General features: G+C 31.0%; 1 protein-coding gene and 1 long non-coding RNA gene across 6 annotated transcripts in view; one reads left to right on the top strand and one right to left on the bottom strand.

Annotated features, from left to right (window-relative positions):
* LOC118182256 (uncharacterized) overlaps nucleotides 1-19,300 on the bottom strand; it is a 253,961-nt gene that overhangs the window by 58,472 nt on the left and 176,189 nt on the right. The window lies entirely within an intron of this gene.
* The window catches only part of LOC118182258 (uncharacterized), a 58,183-nt gene continuing 53,076 nt past the window's right edge, over nucleotides 14,194-19,300 (top strand). For both annotated transcript variants that reach the window (XR_015038997.1, XR_015038998.1), the window contains exon 1: nucleotides 14,194-14,380. This is a non-coding gene — a long non-coding RNA (uncharacterized LOC118182258). The remainder of the gene's footprint in view (nucleotides 14,381-19,300) is intronic.

The raw sequence follows: 19,300 nt of genomic DNA, 5'->3' as shown, positions 1-19,300 counted from the left end.
AAAGCAATGCTAGAGAATTCAACGTATTAGTACGAAGGCAATGTAATGCTATAAAGTGAATACCAGAAATGCTGGAATAGTTAAAGTGCTAGAAAATTGACTTTGTATGAAATACAAATTGCAGCATGAATTACAAAATCATACATATAGGGATTGTAAAACAAAGCGAAAAGCTCTAGAGACATTAGGTATTTTTTGGAAGCAGACGAGATGAAGAATTAACAGTACGCCTTTGCCGGGAATCGAACCACGGACTTCTGGAGTACCGGCCCAGCGTACAGAACCACTACACATATACGCTATACATAACACACTACACATATACGCTATATATAACATATACGCTATGATCGCGGGAGAAATACCTTATATATTCCGCCTTTTAAAGGGCGACTGGGGTTTTTAGCGGACCCAATCGCCAAATCCTGGGTGTGAACAATCATCATCCAACACCCTTTTAGTTCTAACATATACAGCTAATGTGTTCCTCGTTCAACATATATTAGCTCTTTCGACCTGTTAAGTGAACCTAAGCACATCACAAAAGTGATTCGACAGCTAACGAATTCATGTTGTTCTTAAAATCCAAGGAAAAATACAGTAATAACGGTTAATTTATATTTTCTTAACCAAAACATAACACGGCTTATCAAGAATCAAACGAAAGAGCAGATGTTATATATCTTGTGAAGTTATCCTTATCCACAGTTGGTGCTAAATCGCGCAGCTTGAAGAAACTTTCACGGGCGACAGGAAAATAGGTAAATACCATTTTTGCATATATTTATCGCAGATTATGCAATGATTTCAGAGTATTTTTGTGAAATCAAATTATGGCCATTTACTCTATCTGTAAGAGGTTCATTTCTTGCATAAAGTTGTAGATTTTGAACTAATTAAACTTTAAATCGAGAAAATAGCCCATATAAATGCGAGATATAGATGACAACTCTTTTGACTAATCTTTGCGATAATTTATTTCACCATATTGTCGATACTTTTTAATGTTTGGCAATTTTTCCGCTTTTCAGAGTTTTAGGCAAATACAATTTGAAACCCTAGCTGACATTTTCCCGAAGCTTCCAGAAAAACCTGGCAACATAATGCAAAATGCAGCAAGGTACTGTACAGAAAAGTTAAAACTGACGCTATGGAAAAGCTTCAGGGGGAAGTAAATTTCTGAATGCATGTTTGAAACGTAAGTGAACATACATAAGAGAAGTTTATTTTATTTTGCAGGGGAAATTGCGTTTCAATTGCGATCAACGCAATTTTTCGATAGAAATTTAAATTTGTGTATGAAAAAATACATATTAACAGGAAACTTGAGATTATTCTCTACAGACTTCCTGGCATGAAGTAGTTATAATTGTTATGATTATTTCAGTTAGTATAAGAAAAACTTAAGTTCGTTCTAGTGAAATGCTAAATAATTTGAAATTTAATATAGAAAAAGCTGAATACAAAATTCAACGTAGAAAATTTAATGTATTTAAATAGGAAATAAAGCGAGTTAATTTAAATATGCAGCAATCGAAGCAAGTATAATCACAGGTCAAACAAAATCTTAAAATTATTCTTAAAATTATATGTGATCTGAGAAGTCTGATATTAAAACTTATGGTAAAATAAAGAAATGTTTCAAACATTATAAAGCATTTTCATCAGAGTCTTCTGTTTACACTTTCAGAGATTAAATCCTCTTTACCAAATATTTATTTGTTCGATTCAGATATCAAATTTTCTAAGTTCTTCGTTATGGCTATTATTTTTGTTAAGTTACAAAAATATTCATTTCCGGGCAGCGTGTTTAATTTCCTATTTCAAAACTTGAACAACTTCTCGAATTTCTTATTTTGTGTTCATGCCTTTATTGAGCTAAAACAAGAAAATTCATACATTAGGTAAATGAGATTTTATATCGAATTTCGATTAATTTTACAGGTTATTAATATCAACTTAGCTTTACAGACAGAGCTAGAAAACAAAACAATTCATATTTTGATAGCTGCGGTTTCTTCATTTCACCAGTTTTACTATTTTATTCTTTTTCTTTTCGCACACCCTCTCCCGTTTCCTAAAATTCTTGTACTGAGTTTGATTATGTAAACATTTAACCTGAATTTAGAAAAATATGCCATTATGTCATTTACTTTATTAATGGACGACTTACAGGAAAAAACTTAAGTTTAAATTTCAACTTTTCATACGCAAAATTTACATGCCAGGACATGCATTCTTAAACTACATTGTATTCATAAAATTGTATCCCGATATGCGAAAAAGACCAAAAACAAATTAAAAAAGAAGAAAGCTAAATAATGATGCACAGTACACATTATTTAAAATGCTTTCGGAATTTTCCTGGCTTTAGATAACGTACAGCATTATTAAATTTAAGCATTTACATAATTACTGAAAAATTTTTATTCTACGTTAAGGTTATTCTACGTTTCTATACCAAAAACATTTTCCTTTTGAATATAAAAGAAGGGAAGGGGAAATGGCAACGTATGAATGCGATTCATTATTTAATAATTTCAAGCAACAGGCAATTACTTATTCGTTTATATGCAATTATTTTTCGACCCAATCCCTTATTATTCACATATTGTAAAGGTTATATGGAACAATGGCTGCCTGTTAGGAAAATGTATTTTCTAAAAATTAAAGTAACATTTATTTGATTGTTAAAAATGCCAGTAGAATGCATTCATTAGATAAGTATAACCGAACTATAAGAATATTCACTGTTCACCTGCAGAACTCATCAATAGGGTAACATATGATAAAATATTTTTTATTTTGTCTATTGCCACCCAGTTAAAAGAATAAAACAATATAACTGTTATTAGCTAAAAAAAAAGAAGAACAAAAATAGGACCAAAAAATAAAATCCTGCGCTATTACGTGCGAGATAATATTTAATTTTATAAAGTGAAAATTACCTCCTAAATGAAAATTATAATGATAAATGAAAATTATGTCCTAGGAAAAGCAAAGTGTAATTTAGAAAACAAATGTGCACTATTGTGGGAATTTTTAATTAGAATTTGTGAAAAAATACACTGGAATTGCCAATTAAAATGTAAATTAAATGAATAAAACAAGAGAATTATTGCTGCATCCATAGAAAGATCCCGACTTATCAAAAGGAATTGGCACCTCTTCATACACTATCAACAATTCATGACAAGCGCGTTTCGTCACCAAGCATTTCTGAATAAATTTTCAATTTTATATTTCTATTCAAATTTAAAATAACCGAATTGCATCTTAAAAATTGATGAAATTCGGATATTGTGAAATTGGGATTCGGATATCATCGAATATGTGAGATAATTCGACGTGCGGCAAGACTATTAATTAACAAATAAATCCAAAAATAAACATAGCAGTCATACAGAACAATACTCAAAACTAAAAATAAGAAAAAGTTAAAATAAAAATAAGATGCAAATGAAAAGAAAGAAATAAACTAATTTATCATAAAAGTGTAAAAATTAATTTTTACAAATTAATACTCCAAAATTAATTTTATACTCTACTAAAATTTTAGATAAAAACTAAAATTTATTTACTAAAATTTAACGAAAATTAATTGTTTACTAAAATTTAATAATAGAACAATTAAAATTTTTGACAAAAGAAGAATCTTTAATATTTTTACAATCAAACTTAATTGGAACTCCAATATCTCTAGGAACGCTATCGGTAACAATGCACTCAACCAAATCAATAGATTTAAAAAATATGCTCAGAAGTTGACAACTTAAAAGAAGAGATTATTTTACTTACACAAGTACTTAAAGAAAGCAGCATACCTAGATATTTTATTAATTGTTATCTTACAAAAGCTGCCGTTAAATATCTAATTCAATCTTTAAACTAAAAAGTAGTGATAAGCTTATCCGAAACCTTAGAGAGGTTACGCTCATCAAAGGATGTCCTGAAAGCTTTGAAGATTTGTATATTTTGTAATTAAACTCTACAAAATATTTTCTGTGAATATTCTGGCAAGCACCCTTTTTAGCTGTGATTTTTTTTATATCCTTTCGGTTTAACTTCCATCCAGAATTAATTCAATTTTGCTTTGCATTTCTTAATTATGCAGTTCATACCATACAGTTTCAATTTTTCTCTGCATTTCTTAAATTTTCAGTTCTTACAGTATAATATTTACTATCATTTTCTGTCCTTTTCGCTGTATTGCCACGTTAGAAGAAAATTTGTGCTAATGTCAACCTCTTCCAGTCTCAATTCCAGCCAAATAGAAGCAGTTATAAAACAACAGTACAATGGACTGTGCCATGCTTTACTAATGAGATTCCTTAGCGTCTTATACTTGTTCCTGTGATAGCGCCATTTTGGAATTTCTTTTGTTATGGCAAAAATGTAAGTAGAGTTTAAAATTAGTTTTGGCCTAATAATTTGTAAAAAAGTTTTTGTTTTTGGGACAAATTAGTTTATTTCTTCCTTTTCATTTGCATCTTATTTTTATTTCATTTTTTTTTCCTTATTTTGAGTTCTAAGTATTTTGTGTTGTGTTGTGAATTATCTCACTTATCTGACAGTAACATCAGATCAGATAGTTATAATTAATAGTCTATCTGCTCTTCGGAGATAATCTCACATATCTAAATTTTTAAAATGTGTTTTGGATATTATAAAATTGAATAGAAATGTAAAATTTAAAAGTGATTTATTCAGATATGTGAGATAACGAGACGCGCTTTTCATGAATTGCTGATGGTTGTATGGAGAGGTTCCATTTCTCTTTGATAAGTTATCTTTCTATGAAACCAGCAATAACTCTCTTGTTTTATTCTTTTAATTCACATTTTAATTGGCAATACCAGGGTATTCTTTTAAAAATTACTATTAATAATTACTACAAAAGTTACTACAATTAGTAATTACTACTTTGCTTTCTTTGCTAAATTTCACTTCACATTTCCGAGGAGACTATTTCCATTTATATGCTCTGTTACTTTATTAAATTTAAATCTCCCGTTTTGGAATATTTTTATCTAGCTTATTGCATACTCTCTTTGTACTGAATGCACTTTCACTGTAGCTGTATAAATTCATTTAAAATAATTATTTTGAAGTTTTAATTTAATTACTTTAATTTCTACAGTTTTCGTAGCAAGCAATTTGAAGAAAAATTGGAAGGGCTCCAAAACATCTAGTTGCAATAAGTAATACATACTAATATATATATATATATATATATATATGTAAGATAAAAATGTATGAATCAGAATTATAACTATAAACATTAATTCTTCCTCTCTATTCTAAAATCGTAATAACTTATCTGCATTGCGTCATTCAAATTAATCATGCGATCTTACGTAACCGTTAATACCAGATGCCTCTTGACGACCAATCACCGAATTGTAAACCAAAACTTTTCTCTTCGCGTGCTTCCATCTTGCATAACTACGCACTTCAGCTTTTGCTCTCTACTGTGCTAAGATGTAATTTCGCTGGCTTGCTTTCTATCTCAACAATATCAAAAATGTAAATCTATTGTGGAAAGGCACGACTAGAGTGCCAAGTGATTGTGGCCACAAATATCAGTTGCAAATAAAAATGGAATTAAAACTGCCTCGACTGCCAAGTTCTTTAGATGTTACCCAGTTAGCATTACTAGCATACTGCGCAATCAAAATCTTCTTCAATATGGGTCTAATCACGCATCTACAGTATTCCGTCAGTTTCCTTTTGCTTTTATTATGACAATTAAGCCGGTAGGGTAGTTTCCTGCAGCCTGAAACCTCAATGGAAAATTTAGTTCAGCTCTTCAAATCATCGTTTTGTGTAAATCCAAGATAATGTGAAAGAAGTGAATCATCAAATTTGTTTTATCAGTGTTTAAAAAATAACAGATCATTCTTCTGCTGTGGTGTTTTGCAAGTGCTTCAAAAAATAATCTTGTGTAGTGTTTACGGATTGAAAGTAATCTCTCGATAAATTGAGAAGTTCGAATGCCTAGTGAAAAGGAATATTCAATTTGCTTCGCCGATCTCTACAATATTTAGAAAAAAAGTGCTTTAAATCATCAGTGAATTAACTTTTAGGAATTCAGCATTACAGCGGGTTCAAGGTAGATCCGAGTTAGTGTTTGCAAGTATGTGCGACAGAAAATTATTTGCACTTCCGCTTTTTCAACAGCTCAAAAATTATTACATTCGTGTGAATCTAGCTCAGGAACTAAATTATTTAATGTGCTGCGGATTCTATAGTTTTCATTTCAACTTTCGTTAAAATTTCTGCAATTTGTTTTGAGAAAATCTGAAATTCTTGTTCATTAATTTTTCTAATTTTTCATAATTATGTGTGAGCAAATTAAGTAATTAATTTTAAGCTATTTAAATTATTCATAGGGAAGGATATTAAGATAAGTTTTTATGTTTTTGAAATTTTGTTGAGAATTTTGAATACGAATTTTATAATTATTCTAAAAATAAAGGTGTAAAAAATAAGTGAAATTATTACAGATATGTAATATGAAATTCTGGTAAATGCATGTTAAATTTATGGGTGATTGTACGTTAAGTATAGTGTATGTCGAGGGAGTACTGGGTTCTTAAGCAGAGGCTTGTAATTACCTCTGTACAGTTGTTCCCTTCACCCTCTTCAAGTAAGATAATGTTGGAGGCTCTCATTTTATGAATGCGTGTAAATTTTTTATTATATTTTTTTATTCTGGACTGTATTAATGCAGTTCTCAAAGGCCAGTTACCTTAATGCAAGGAACGGAGGCCTTTTCAAGTAACTGTCTAGGCACCCTGGGCCACCAGTGCAGAGAACACACTGGTTAGCTCAAGAGGACAGCCCTATTGATGGATATGTTTGTTTAGAAGTATTGCGAGGCTTCCAGTTTGGTAAAATCAGGAATTGTAAATGAGAGATGATAACGGTGAAACCATAAATTCTGAAAATATTAATCCTATTATTTATTATAATTTATCAGTATAGAAATAAGTATCATAAATATTTATGTGCATTACATTTAATTATAAGTAATGATTATGTAAAAGTGTTTGTGATATTCTGCGATAACAAGAACCTTCCCTGAAGAATTATGATTATGTGAATTCTGAAACAAAAAGACTTTTGGACTGAAATGCTGAAAAATTCAATAGGACTCTAAAAATTAAAAATTTATTTAAAAAAATTATCTTTATAAATTATACTTTACAGAAAAAAAATTTGATGACTTATGTTTTTTTTTTTTACATTTGCTAGTGCTTTAACTCTTTAAAAAGGCTTCTCTGTCGCTACGCCTTTTTCTTTTTGAAGGGGGGAATATGTAAGATAAAAATGTATGAATCAGAATTATAACTATAAACATTAATTCTTCCTCTCTATTCTAAAATCGTAATAACTTATCTGCATTGCGTCATTCAAATTAATCATGCGATCTTACGTAACCGTTAATACCAGATGCCTCTTGACGACCAATCACCGAATTGTAAACCAAAACTTTTCTCTTCGCGTGCTTCCATCTTGCATAACTACGCACTTCAGCTTTTGCTCTCTACTGTGCTAAGATGTAATTTCGCTGGCTTGCTTTCTATCTCAACAATATCAAAAATGTAAATCTATTGTGGAAAGGCACGACTAGAGTGCCAAGTGATTGTGGGTAAAATCCTAGTATACGGTGCGGCCTTGGCGAGATTTTTAAAATTGTCGCCAACACCAAAATGATGCGTTTACGTTTGTCGCCAAATTTTTGGAAACCTCAAAGTAAAGCGTCACCACAAGTGTGAGTTGGCAAAAAAAGTAAACAAAATGATAATCATAAGATAATAAATCCTAAGCATACGGTGAGACACAGGAAAAAACGCAAGCATTTAGAAATTGAAAATAATTTTTAACAGACTTTATAACAAATAAAAATATAATTTTCAACATGCATCGCAACAAATACAAAACATTCACATATGAAATATAATAAATTAAATACCATGGCTCAGTGTCACATATGTTTTAGGGTCTGTGTCATAACTCAAATGCCATGGCCCTCAAACTCGGGTGGCGGAGATATTGCTTTTAGTGCAAATATAAAGTCTTTCATTTTTTTGGATGACGATTTATTATTTTTCAGGCGCCGCCACATATATACCACCAAATAAGAGTCAAACTCTTCGCTTACCTTTTTCGTCCCCTTCATTCCACGCTTAACAGCACTCCACGTTCCTTCCAAATCCTAGTATACGGTGCGGCCATGGCGCGATTTTTAAAATTCGGCAGCAATCCGGCATCTACTGCCCATTGAATTACAGCAAGCTTTCCTTCCAGTTCTAACTTCCAAAAAAATTTCGTCTTTAAATATTCGCAATTCATAGCACTGCACATCATAATCGAAAAGTAACGTTATCCAACTGTAGAACAAAATACGTTAGCAAATAGAACTGTAGAACAAAATACGTTAGCAACACGAACTGTAGAATAAAAGACGTTATCAAACTAAAATAATATTCAGTATCTGACCAAAAACCGATTAATTAAAAAAATATTAACCAATCAGAAACTCGGCGGAACCACACAAAAAATAAAAGATAAATAAATTTTACCTGAACATACGTTATCCTTTCTCATTCAGTTCAGCCGAAGACCGAAGATTAACGGAACTTCAAACAATGGTTTGAAATAATTCTTCTCTTCCATCTGCACCAATCAAAACTTCTCAATTTAAAATATTTAATGAGCATGCGCGAAAATGCTCCCAAATGCACTCTCCTCCAGAGCGTCCAAAATCGGCTTAATTAGCACAATTGGCGCGCTTATTAATCTCTTAACCCGAATTTCGCCAATTCTCATGTGCACCGTATACTAGGATTAAGCCGAGAACACACTGGTTAGCTCAAGAGGACAGCCCTATTGATGGATATGTTTGTTTAGAAGTATTGCGAGGCTTCCAGTTTGGTAAAATCAGGAATTGTAAATGAAAGATGATAACGGTGAAACCATAAATTCTGAAAATATTAATCCTATTATTTATTATAATTTATCAGTATAGAAATAAGTATCATAAATATTTATGTGCATTACATTTAATTATAAGTAATGATTATGTAAAAGTGTTTGTGATATTCTGCGATAACAAGAACCTTCCCTGAAGAATTATGATTATGTGAATTCTGAAACAAAAAGACTTTTGGACTGAAATGCTGAAAAATTCAATAGGACTCTAAAAATTAAAAATTTATTAAAAAAAAAATTATCTTTATAAATTATACTTTACAGAAAAAAAATTTGATGACTTATGTTTTTTTTTTTTTACATTTGCTAGTGCTTTAACTCTTTAAAAAGGCTTCTCTGTCGCTACGCCTTTTTCTTTTTGAAGGGGGGAATATGTAAGATAAAAATGTATGAATCAGAATTATAACTATAAACATTAATTCTTCCTCTCTATTCTAAAATCGTAATAACTTATCTGCATTGCGTCATTCAAATTAATCATGCGATCTTACGTAACCGTTAATACCAGATGCCTCTTGACGACCAATCACCGAATTGTAAACCAAAACTTTTCTCTTCGCGTGCTTCCATCTTGCATAACTGCATAACTACGCACTTCAGCTTTTGCTCTCTACTGTGCTAAGATGTAATTTCGCTGGCTTGCTTTCTATCTCAACAATATCAAAAATGTAAATCTATTGTGGAAAGGCACGACTAGAGTGCCAAGTGATTGTGGCCACAAATATCAGTTGCAAATAAAAATGGAATTAAAACTGCCTCGACTGCCAAGTTCTTTATATATTACCAAGTTAGCATTACTAGCATACTGCGCAATCAAAATCTTCTTCAATATGGGTATAATCACGCATCTACAGTATTCCGTCAGTTCCTTGTGCTTTTACTATGACATTTCGTGGCTTTCCCCATGTGTAACGTGTATACGAGCCAGTTTCCCTTAGAAAGTCCACCACGAAGACATCCCTCTCCTTAGGCAGATAGCCCTCGTGTGATTTGCCATAATTAAATACACCAACACTATTTACTATGTCTACCTTTTAGAAAATATAAGTTGAAAAATAGCTGTTGATACAGTGCGCATTTTTCAATCGAAAATTCCACTTTAACCTGTGCTGTAACGTGACTGCACAACCAACCTCAAGTTCAGGAAATAACCCATGCTGTGATTTAAAAATTTATTCTCAGCTTTAAGGCTTATTGAAATTAAAAATCTTTTTAATAATATAAATCTAATCTAAATTACTAATCGAAAGTTGTTAAACATGAAACTTCATAATGCCACTGATAAATTTCTTTTCGAATTTAATCTATGCGTTTCACAAGTATCTATGAGTTCTGAAGAGTTAAGACTTTTCAATTTAACATGCTAGTAGCAACGATTATCCACAGTGATTATCAATAAATGCTTACCCTTGTGCATCGACCCAAATAAGGAAAATTTACTCTCAATGTGTGTGATTTCATCGTATATCTTCTTATCCACGTTTAATGCTACGAAATGTTGCACATTGTGTTCATTTTTAGCATTTTTCTCTTACCAGTATATTTTTGTTAACGTAAACATAATATACGTTTCTATTTACAAGAATATTTCCCGAATCATTCCGCCTGAGGAGCATTCCATGCGTTTCTCAACAATTATATAATTAATAAATACTTTTTATAAACCTAGTTTGTATGCATGAACCTTGTATTACCTAGTACGGTACTCTTTAGAAACCTCAAGGCACCTGATTTTGTTTTATTGCCACGTTATACATGGTTGAGGAAATGCTGGCTGCTGTTTTTATTTCCGCAAATGCTGATCCATGAATATGTGCTTCGATTACAAAGATTCTTAAAATAAAGCAGAGAATATTAAGAAAGAAGTTTCACCGCGTGGAGATATGGATCAGTCTGTAAATACAGAATCTAGCGTTTTATACTATCCCTCTAGAGTAAGTAATCCAGTTATTAAAATACTCATCATGCTCTAAAAATTATTGCGTTTGGTCAAATGGAAAGGTGATAAAGGAGCTAAAAATTTCACCCTTGGGAAATGCAATAGAGGATTGTTTTCGAACATTAAGATTTAATTACCAGAGTTAAGAGAAAGATTGCAATTCATGAAAACCCACAGAAAGGAGTGACTCCAGCGTGTAATAATGTGCTTGGTAAGTGCGCTTGAAAATGGTGTTTCAACTCCATATTAGAGGAAAATGGTAACTATATACAAAAAGCATTTCGCATAAAACTACACATAAACTAAACACCCATTTGCTTGAGGTTTGTGAAAACCTGTCGAACAATGCAAGATCCGACTAGTAAATTGTAATAGTTACACCTAGACGCATGGAATAAGTGTATGATTGCTGTAAGGTCGATGCAATTTCTTTGGTTGTAGCACCATTTTCAGGCAGCATAATCATCAGACAACGACTGGAGACCAAACAGTAAAACAGATCATACTACTTTCTACGGTCGCTATAGGCTGTTTGATATAATTAATCTATTTTTCCACCATAAGATTATGTAGAGACCAAGCTACTATTGGAAATCGAAAGATTATAGTTTAAAAGCATGAGGATTTTTAGCGATGCTTTAGCGATGTTCAAGCATTTCAGTTAGTCTGGAGAATCAGAAAAAGTATTTTTAATATGTATTTTCTCATTTTCGTTTGGCAACGTGAATAGTTATGTGATTTATGTTCACAGAAACTATGATAACTCTTGAATTTCCTTATAGAATCTTTAAATTTTGCATACATTCTTAAAATTCTTAAAAAAATCTCAAAATTTTGCATACAGAGTTTGTATATTATTATGCATGTTATAAACTAAGATTTAAAACATCAGCCGTATAGAATTTAAAGTTTTCAATAGTGTATGCAATTTTCTTCAATAGTGTATGCACTTTTTTTAAATTTTTGTGTATATTGATTAACATATTTAGCCATACATTACTAGTGAATCAATATTTTCTAATTAGTCTAATTCATTGCATGATTATGGTTAATATATATAAAAGAAAGTCAAAAGTATCTTTTTATCATCATTTTCTTGACAGTGGTGGTTCATGTTTTAGTTAATTTCGATATGAAATTTTGAGTGTTTTCCATAAATTTCAGAACATAATGAATTTTTTAATCAGTTTTGTAGTGATTATATTGAGGAATTAGTGCAATTCAATAAAAAAATCTTATAAATTCAGAAATATAACAAACATTTTGAAAAAAGCCCTTCGAACAAGGTCGATTACCTTCTCGGTTAAAAGGGACATGCGTCTTCAGCAATTTTTAAGTATATTGCAATTTAAAAATACAAATATTAAATTATCTATTTGAAACTTAACCCAAAATGTGAAGTAGAATTTTGCCTTTCTGATGAACCTGCATTTATTAACGTAGGTTAAGGGGACTTGGTACCTGTTGAATATTTTTTTTTATTTAAGAACTTTATTTATTAGAGTGTTCTTAATAACTTTAAAGATCGAATTTGAAATTAATGAATTATTTTCAGAAAAAAAATAAAAAGCACATTTTTTATGTAAAAACTTTGAAATAAATATCATCTCAATCACTTTTTCACATCCAATAATTTTTCTTTTCACTATTTTGAAAAACCCATCCTAGTAATATTCTAGTTTAATAGTAATCCTATTAAATATCTAGTTTCTATTAAATATCTAGTTATCTAGTTTCTATTTTAATTTAGTATCCTAGTTTCTATTAAATATAAAATATATAATTTAAACAAAAATTAAAAATATTAAATAATTTATTCCATAACTGAATAAGTTTTAGGACGTTAAGTAAAAGGATTTATTAAGAAATTCAGATTGAGAAAACTTAGTTTAAAGAATGCAAACTGTCTGAATGGTCATTAAATCATTTTAAATTTCTTAAGAATTTTATTAATGAATTTCAATACACATGTATATAAAATAAAACCTAGTACTATTCAATTACTTAATAGAAACATAAACTACCTTTAACCTTGTCTGGCCTTAAAAACCTTATCTGGCCAGAAATATTGCAGAAAAATTATGAAATGCAAGTAGAATTTTTCTTTAACTGATTTGGTTTTTTAAAACACGTTGAAAAAATTAATAGATGAATTAATTATAATATATTCCCTAAAACACTTTTAAATACTACTGATAATATTAATTTGTGGTTTTATTCATTTTTTCAAAAAGCAAAATTTGAAATTTGAACAGACATAAAACATTTCATTTAAAACCACTCAGCAGCATATGTGATTTCTTCTCTTCTTTTAGCCATTTGTTCTCGTATATAAATTGCATTAAATTAATTTAGGTGTATTTTGAATAATTAAAGAGTTAAATGTTCCTTTGAGCACTACTGCAATAATGTGGGAGAAATGTAATTAAATTACGATAAGAACCTAATCACTTCGTTACGCCACCTTTTTCTGTTCGTGTCTTATCGTAAACAATATATCGTATATATATATATATATATATATGATACATAAACCTGCCAATTTAAAGGTGAATTTTTTTTCAACTTCACTTTGTATTTACATAAATCAGTTTATACATATAAACAGAGTTTGCTGATAGTTGCAGTCATATTTAATTACATTCCTCTTCTTTTACACTGATTTTTAATAAGTTACGGAAACAATCAAGAAGTAAAAATAAAATAAACACTGAGGAACTGTAGAATTTCAAGGGCTATAAAATTTTTTAAAAACCTTTCTACAATGCTTATTATTGTTAGATCATTTCAAAATTTCTCTTCAGTGTAGTAAGGATATTAATGTATTGTTAACAAAACAAAATTAAAAATCGTTAATTTCATCGATTTTGGATATCAAGCTCGCTTAATTAATTGAAAAATTATTTGCAAATAAGTTATATCTTTACATTGGAAACGGCGGAGATATTTTGGTTTCAAAACTTATTTTCTAACACTGTCTAGTCACCCACCTAAGCGGTTTTAACATCCTATTTTGAGGTACTGGAAAGCGCGGAGAAAGGATTATTTTTTGAGGGAAAGGGGGCTTCTGTAGCGTCAAGGACGAAAGGGGTTGAATTGATTAACGAAAAAGTAGAAATTTTCGTAGTATTTTTTTCGTAGCGTGGGTGCGGAAAATTCTCTCTTCTTTAAGAGCATTATCTGGCATGTGGCAGCCTTGACTATTTAAAACGGGTTGCAGGCTGAACAGAGTTCTCTTTTTGCTTTTTCTTCGCCTGTGTATCGTGCTGACTTTGAACCTGCCCGACTATCTCATCCTTAGTACCATCATTTTTCATTATCATCTAACCCTCCCCAGGCTGCTTTGCTGTGAATCTCCAAACCATGTATAAATGCAAGTCTTCTCAACTCTGGAACCTGCCAGACTATCTCATCCATAGTACCATCATTTTACTTTACTATCCGGTGAGATAAATTTATCAGTGGTGAGATAAGTATAATTTTTTTGCTATTCACACGATATCCCATTTGTAAGGAGAATTTCCTTTTGTTTTCAAGCATCCAATGTCTCTGAGTACTTTTCTTCATTTGAAGGTGTTCTATTAGTTAATACTCAAGGAAATACTAAATCTTAATAGCCTATAGGTACTTAAGGAAATACTAAATAGTCTATAACTTATTATTACTTAATATTTAAGGAAATACTAAACGTTTAATAGTCAATAATTACTTACTAAGTGTTTATAAACTTAATTACTTAATGCTTAAGGCAATAAAAAACGTCTAATAACGAATAATTACTTAATGCCTCATCTCTCGGGAGTTTATTTGGTTTAACATATTTTTTCCTTTTTTTTCTTTTTGTTTAAAAGAGTTATATCAAAAGAAAAAAAGCAACTAATCGTTTTAATGAATTAGTTACATTCTTGCTAACCAAGTTGTTCCCTACATGTATTTTTGTTTCAATTTCTTAGAACACAACGCGATGTTATTATTGGTGCATTTTTCAGTTTAAGTTAATATTTTGGGGACATTTTAAGTTGGTTAAGGTGTTTCAAAGGTTTATCTGAACTACTACATAACAATATTGGAGAACAATAGAGATTGAAATAAGAATAAAATTTCGAAAATAAACAGCAAAATTCCAACGTAATAACATTCAATTCTCCCTCGAGGAAATGTTGCTTAGTGAGAAGGAAAAATGCGCGAAACGTTCGCGGTCTGGGATTTATACCTACAATTCCACGAAAAATTATATTGTCGTATTATTACGTCGAAAAATTATGTTCATACAATATTCCGGGAATAGGTCATGTCTACAGAAACGATACAATAACAAAAATAGCTAGTATATAATTAAATAAGCACTTCATTAGGTATTTGTAACTGAAATTTGCATCTGAGTTTGCAAACGTAGTCACCATCATTATTTTATATCAAGATTAACATTTAATTCGACGGCGCTTTTTTACATTATAAAATAAATATAGAAATTTTCTTCGTTATGTAGCATATGGTTTAAAAAATGAATAGTTTCTTTTTGAAAATTTCTTGTCAACAGTGACAGGTCATGGAGAGGTTTCGAGAAACGGCTTTTCTCCTATTCTAGAAGTCTAGCAAACCTTATGGTAATCAGAAGTTCTGGCTTGGATTTTGGAATAGAGTTACTTAGCAATGTATTTTTGAGGAAACTTCTAACGAAATGTACCATAACAATTCTTTTAATTCAAATATAATCTGACATTGGTAAGAGAAATTAAAATATTAAAAAAGAAAAAATGAAATCAAAATTCGTGAACATATTCCTCAATTGCGGTAAAACTTGATATTATCATAATTTTAGAAAACCTCATAATTTTTTAAATTAATCGTAGAAATTAGATGTGTGGAAAATTTGCTGCTGTTTATAATTAATACGAAACAACCAAAGACAAATAATAATTATTACGAGAAGATTTTGGTATCTAATTATAAGAAATAATAATATATAAATATAATAATAGCGAATAAAATGTATGAAAGCAGAATTAAAAACAGCTGGATAAAAGGTCTAAAACACCCTCTTAATTTAAAATAAATAGAAGATAGGAGATCAGCAAGCGATAGATTAAACCATCGTACTTGTTATTTATTTCTTTGTTTTCGAACTTTTTCAATTAAGACATTTACTTGCTTCACCACTTTGGAGCAAGACTTACCACTGTCATGTCTTAGAGCTCAAAGATATTTGCTTCTGTCACTGATGTCCGGTATTTTTATACTCTCAAACATTTTTCTTTATCGAACTAAATTCTATTGAACTGTTTGTCTTTCTGTATATATACTACTAAGTTATATTAATAAGATTATATGGTTATGTAGAATTGCGTCTAAGTACTTCTTCATCTAAGGCAAAAACGTAAATGCGTTTTACTATATATATGCATTGGTGCATTGGTTTATTTGAATCACGACAAAGTACACGAGGGCTGTCTGTGTTATTTATACATATATACAATACGGAGAATATAACAGCTCCATGAATAATTTTAGATGATGCGGTTTGGCACCCCTCCTTGTTTTTTACCTGAGGGAGGGCTGAGAAAAAGACGAGGCAAGTGCGTGGTTTAGCACCAGTCTGTTTCTCGCCTAAGGCAAGATTCTTGTCACGACAGTAATGTACGTTAAAAATAATGCTCGAGTTATCGAGTTAGAAGCTATTACAATACTTCAGCCTGCCTTCTGAGAGAAGCAGATAATCTCAAAAAGAATAGTTTGAAAAAAATAAAAGCCCGAGGGATGAGAAGAGAGTAGAGAAAAGTATTTTTCGAAGGCTTTAAAGGAACAGTAAATTTTATGCTGGAAGTACAGGCGGCCCTCTACTTTCGCACTTTCTACTTTAGTACAATTTACTATTTCGCACGTTTTTAAGAATTCAAATTTTTAATTTTCGATATTGCAAAAAAACTGTTTGCTTCCATGAATTCGCTCTCACTTAAGTTAAGAAGCGTGCTATATCACCGGTGTTATGAGGTTAGAAACACAATTACAATCAAGAAATAATCCGTGCGAGCACATCAGCAATAAATGTTAATGATCATATTAATGATACAAAGTTGTACGACATTTGAAACGTTATGGAGCAAGCATTTACTTAAAGCCTTCAGAAAGTAGAAAGGCAGGCTGTAGAACTGGTTACTGTGTTAGTATTTAAACATCAGTTCATTTTCCATTTCGTACCAGCAGCTCTGATAAACTGTTATAAAGATAAAAATTTACCATTTAAAGCATTATTGATCTTAGAAAGCAAGCCATGACACGCAAAATCTCTGCAGAATTTATACCCAGAAATCAGTGTTTCTTTTCTCCCAATAGTACCTGCCTCATTCAGTCCATGCATAAAACAGTGAGAGTTAAATGATAATATACGAGGACAACAATAAATCAGGCCATCATGATAACTAGCAGGGATGTGGTCTTACATTAAGAGAATTTTGGAAAACTATAACATATGTGACAAAATAAACAATACTGGAGACTAATGGGCTGAAATAAAGAGTAAATAAGTTTCTTAGAAACATTTATGCCCACAAAATATGAATTATTTTATAATTTCTGCACAAACTCCAGAAAATACCACAGATGAAATAGACAGCCTCTAATGAACGAACTAAACTTGGACGCCAACGACGAAGCTATTAATGAGCTCAGTGGAATGTCATGTTTGTCAAATGAATACCTAATTTTGCGACAAGAGCTAAATGAAATAGTGAAAGTGAAGAAAAAGAATCTGATGATTAATATTCAACTAACTCTTAATACGTTTATAAAGAAAACACCCTAAAACGTTTGAACAAGCCTCGATAACTTAATTGTATATATTGGTAAATAAATAACATTATTGATAAAATTTCAGACACTGTGCTGATCTTAAGTTGCTTACAGAAAACAATAATCTCAAAACTCGTGCTGCTGTTGCTGCAGAGACCATAACAAAAGACACGCTGTAGAAAGTAAAGCAATGTTATGATTATCGTTAATTCTCGCTTCGAAAAATTAAAAGAAGACACACATTGGGGGGAATACATGTGCAGTTATCCTTTCCTCTCATATAATGTTTATCGCTCTGTGGTCTTAAATTTTAAAGATAGTGATTACAAATTCGATCTATCATTTTGAATCAACTTATAGGATGAGAAGGTATTATAGAATGTCTTCCTATAATACCAGATCACGAACTAAATATAATATATAATTCAAAATTGCCTTAAATGCGAAAGAGTAAACATTCTGGCTGCTTTCATAAACAGATTCATGATATGTATGTTGTGATTGCATTCCAGTAGTACTTACTTTTAACAAAAAAAAAAAAATTGTTTCACACGACTTGTAATTTCTCTAATCGAAACCACATTCATATATAACAATACTTTATAATATGAAACAGACAACTGTAAGATCAAACCTTCTTAGCTATCATGCAGTTAAAGTGATCTAACGAGGAAATCTGGCGAATTCTCACACAGGCGTGTATAATACCAGCACAGAAGAAGGCTAAAACAAACCCTTTATTATTCGTCAAACTCTTAACACAAATGCACGTACTTCGTGCTCAGAATAACACCAATGACTTGCGTTGGGAACTTAAGAATAATGTAACAATAAATTCAAAGATGAGTAGTAGCGCTGGACTAACAATTTTAGTTTAAGGCTAACTGACTCATAAACCTACCTGCGATAGACTTATTAAATGTCTAAAAGGCGTATCAGTAACTTAGGTAAACAGCAGCAAGGAAAAAAGAGTAACGTGCGCTGGCTAGCGAAATCACACTTTGAATAAACTTCTAGATTTGGCTTTATTTATACTCGCTTCACTTGACTTTAAATTTGCATCCTGGCAAGGGGAAAATGAGAAGCTTAAAAAAGATACTGTGAAGACATTAGGTTATTTCGAAACAGGAGACATGAAAAATGAGCAATGCCTACTCCGGGACTCGTACCTCTCGAATACGAGCCAAGTGTGATGACCATTACACCACGAAGACATGCTAAGAAGGCGTGAGAAATACTTATAATACCAAACTTAAAATAATTTGTTATGCACACTAAGAGAAACCGTACACGGTTATGAAGGTTTCGATTGGCTATTGACACGTCGTAAACAATTCAGCAGCTGCATTTCATGTCACGTTAACGCTATAGTGAATTACCAATTTAACTTCATTCATATAATTGGGGCTAATATTGATAAAATTAACTACCATCAACATAGACTAATTAAATTATTTGTCAGTGCTAATTAAAATTCCTTGTAGATCTCTAGGTCTAGCTTATAAAACGAATCTAATAAAGCAGATGTTCAGACTACAACAATTAAGGTCCCGTTACATCTTTTAAAACAAGTAG

Source organism: Stegodyphus dumicola, chromosome X2 (genome assembly GCF_044657685.1).
Source record: "Stegodyphus dumicola isolate Sdum_Otavi_A_Nest chromosome X2, ASM4465768v1".
Taxonomy (NCBI): domain Eukaryota; kingdom Metazoa; phylum Arthropoda; class Arachnida; order Araneae; family Eresidae; genus Stegodyphus; species Stegodyphus dumicola.
This window is presented reverse-complemented; position numbering and strand designations above follow the sequence as displayed.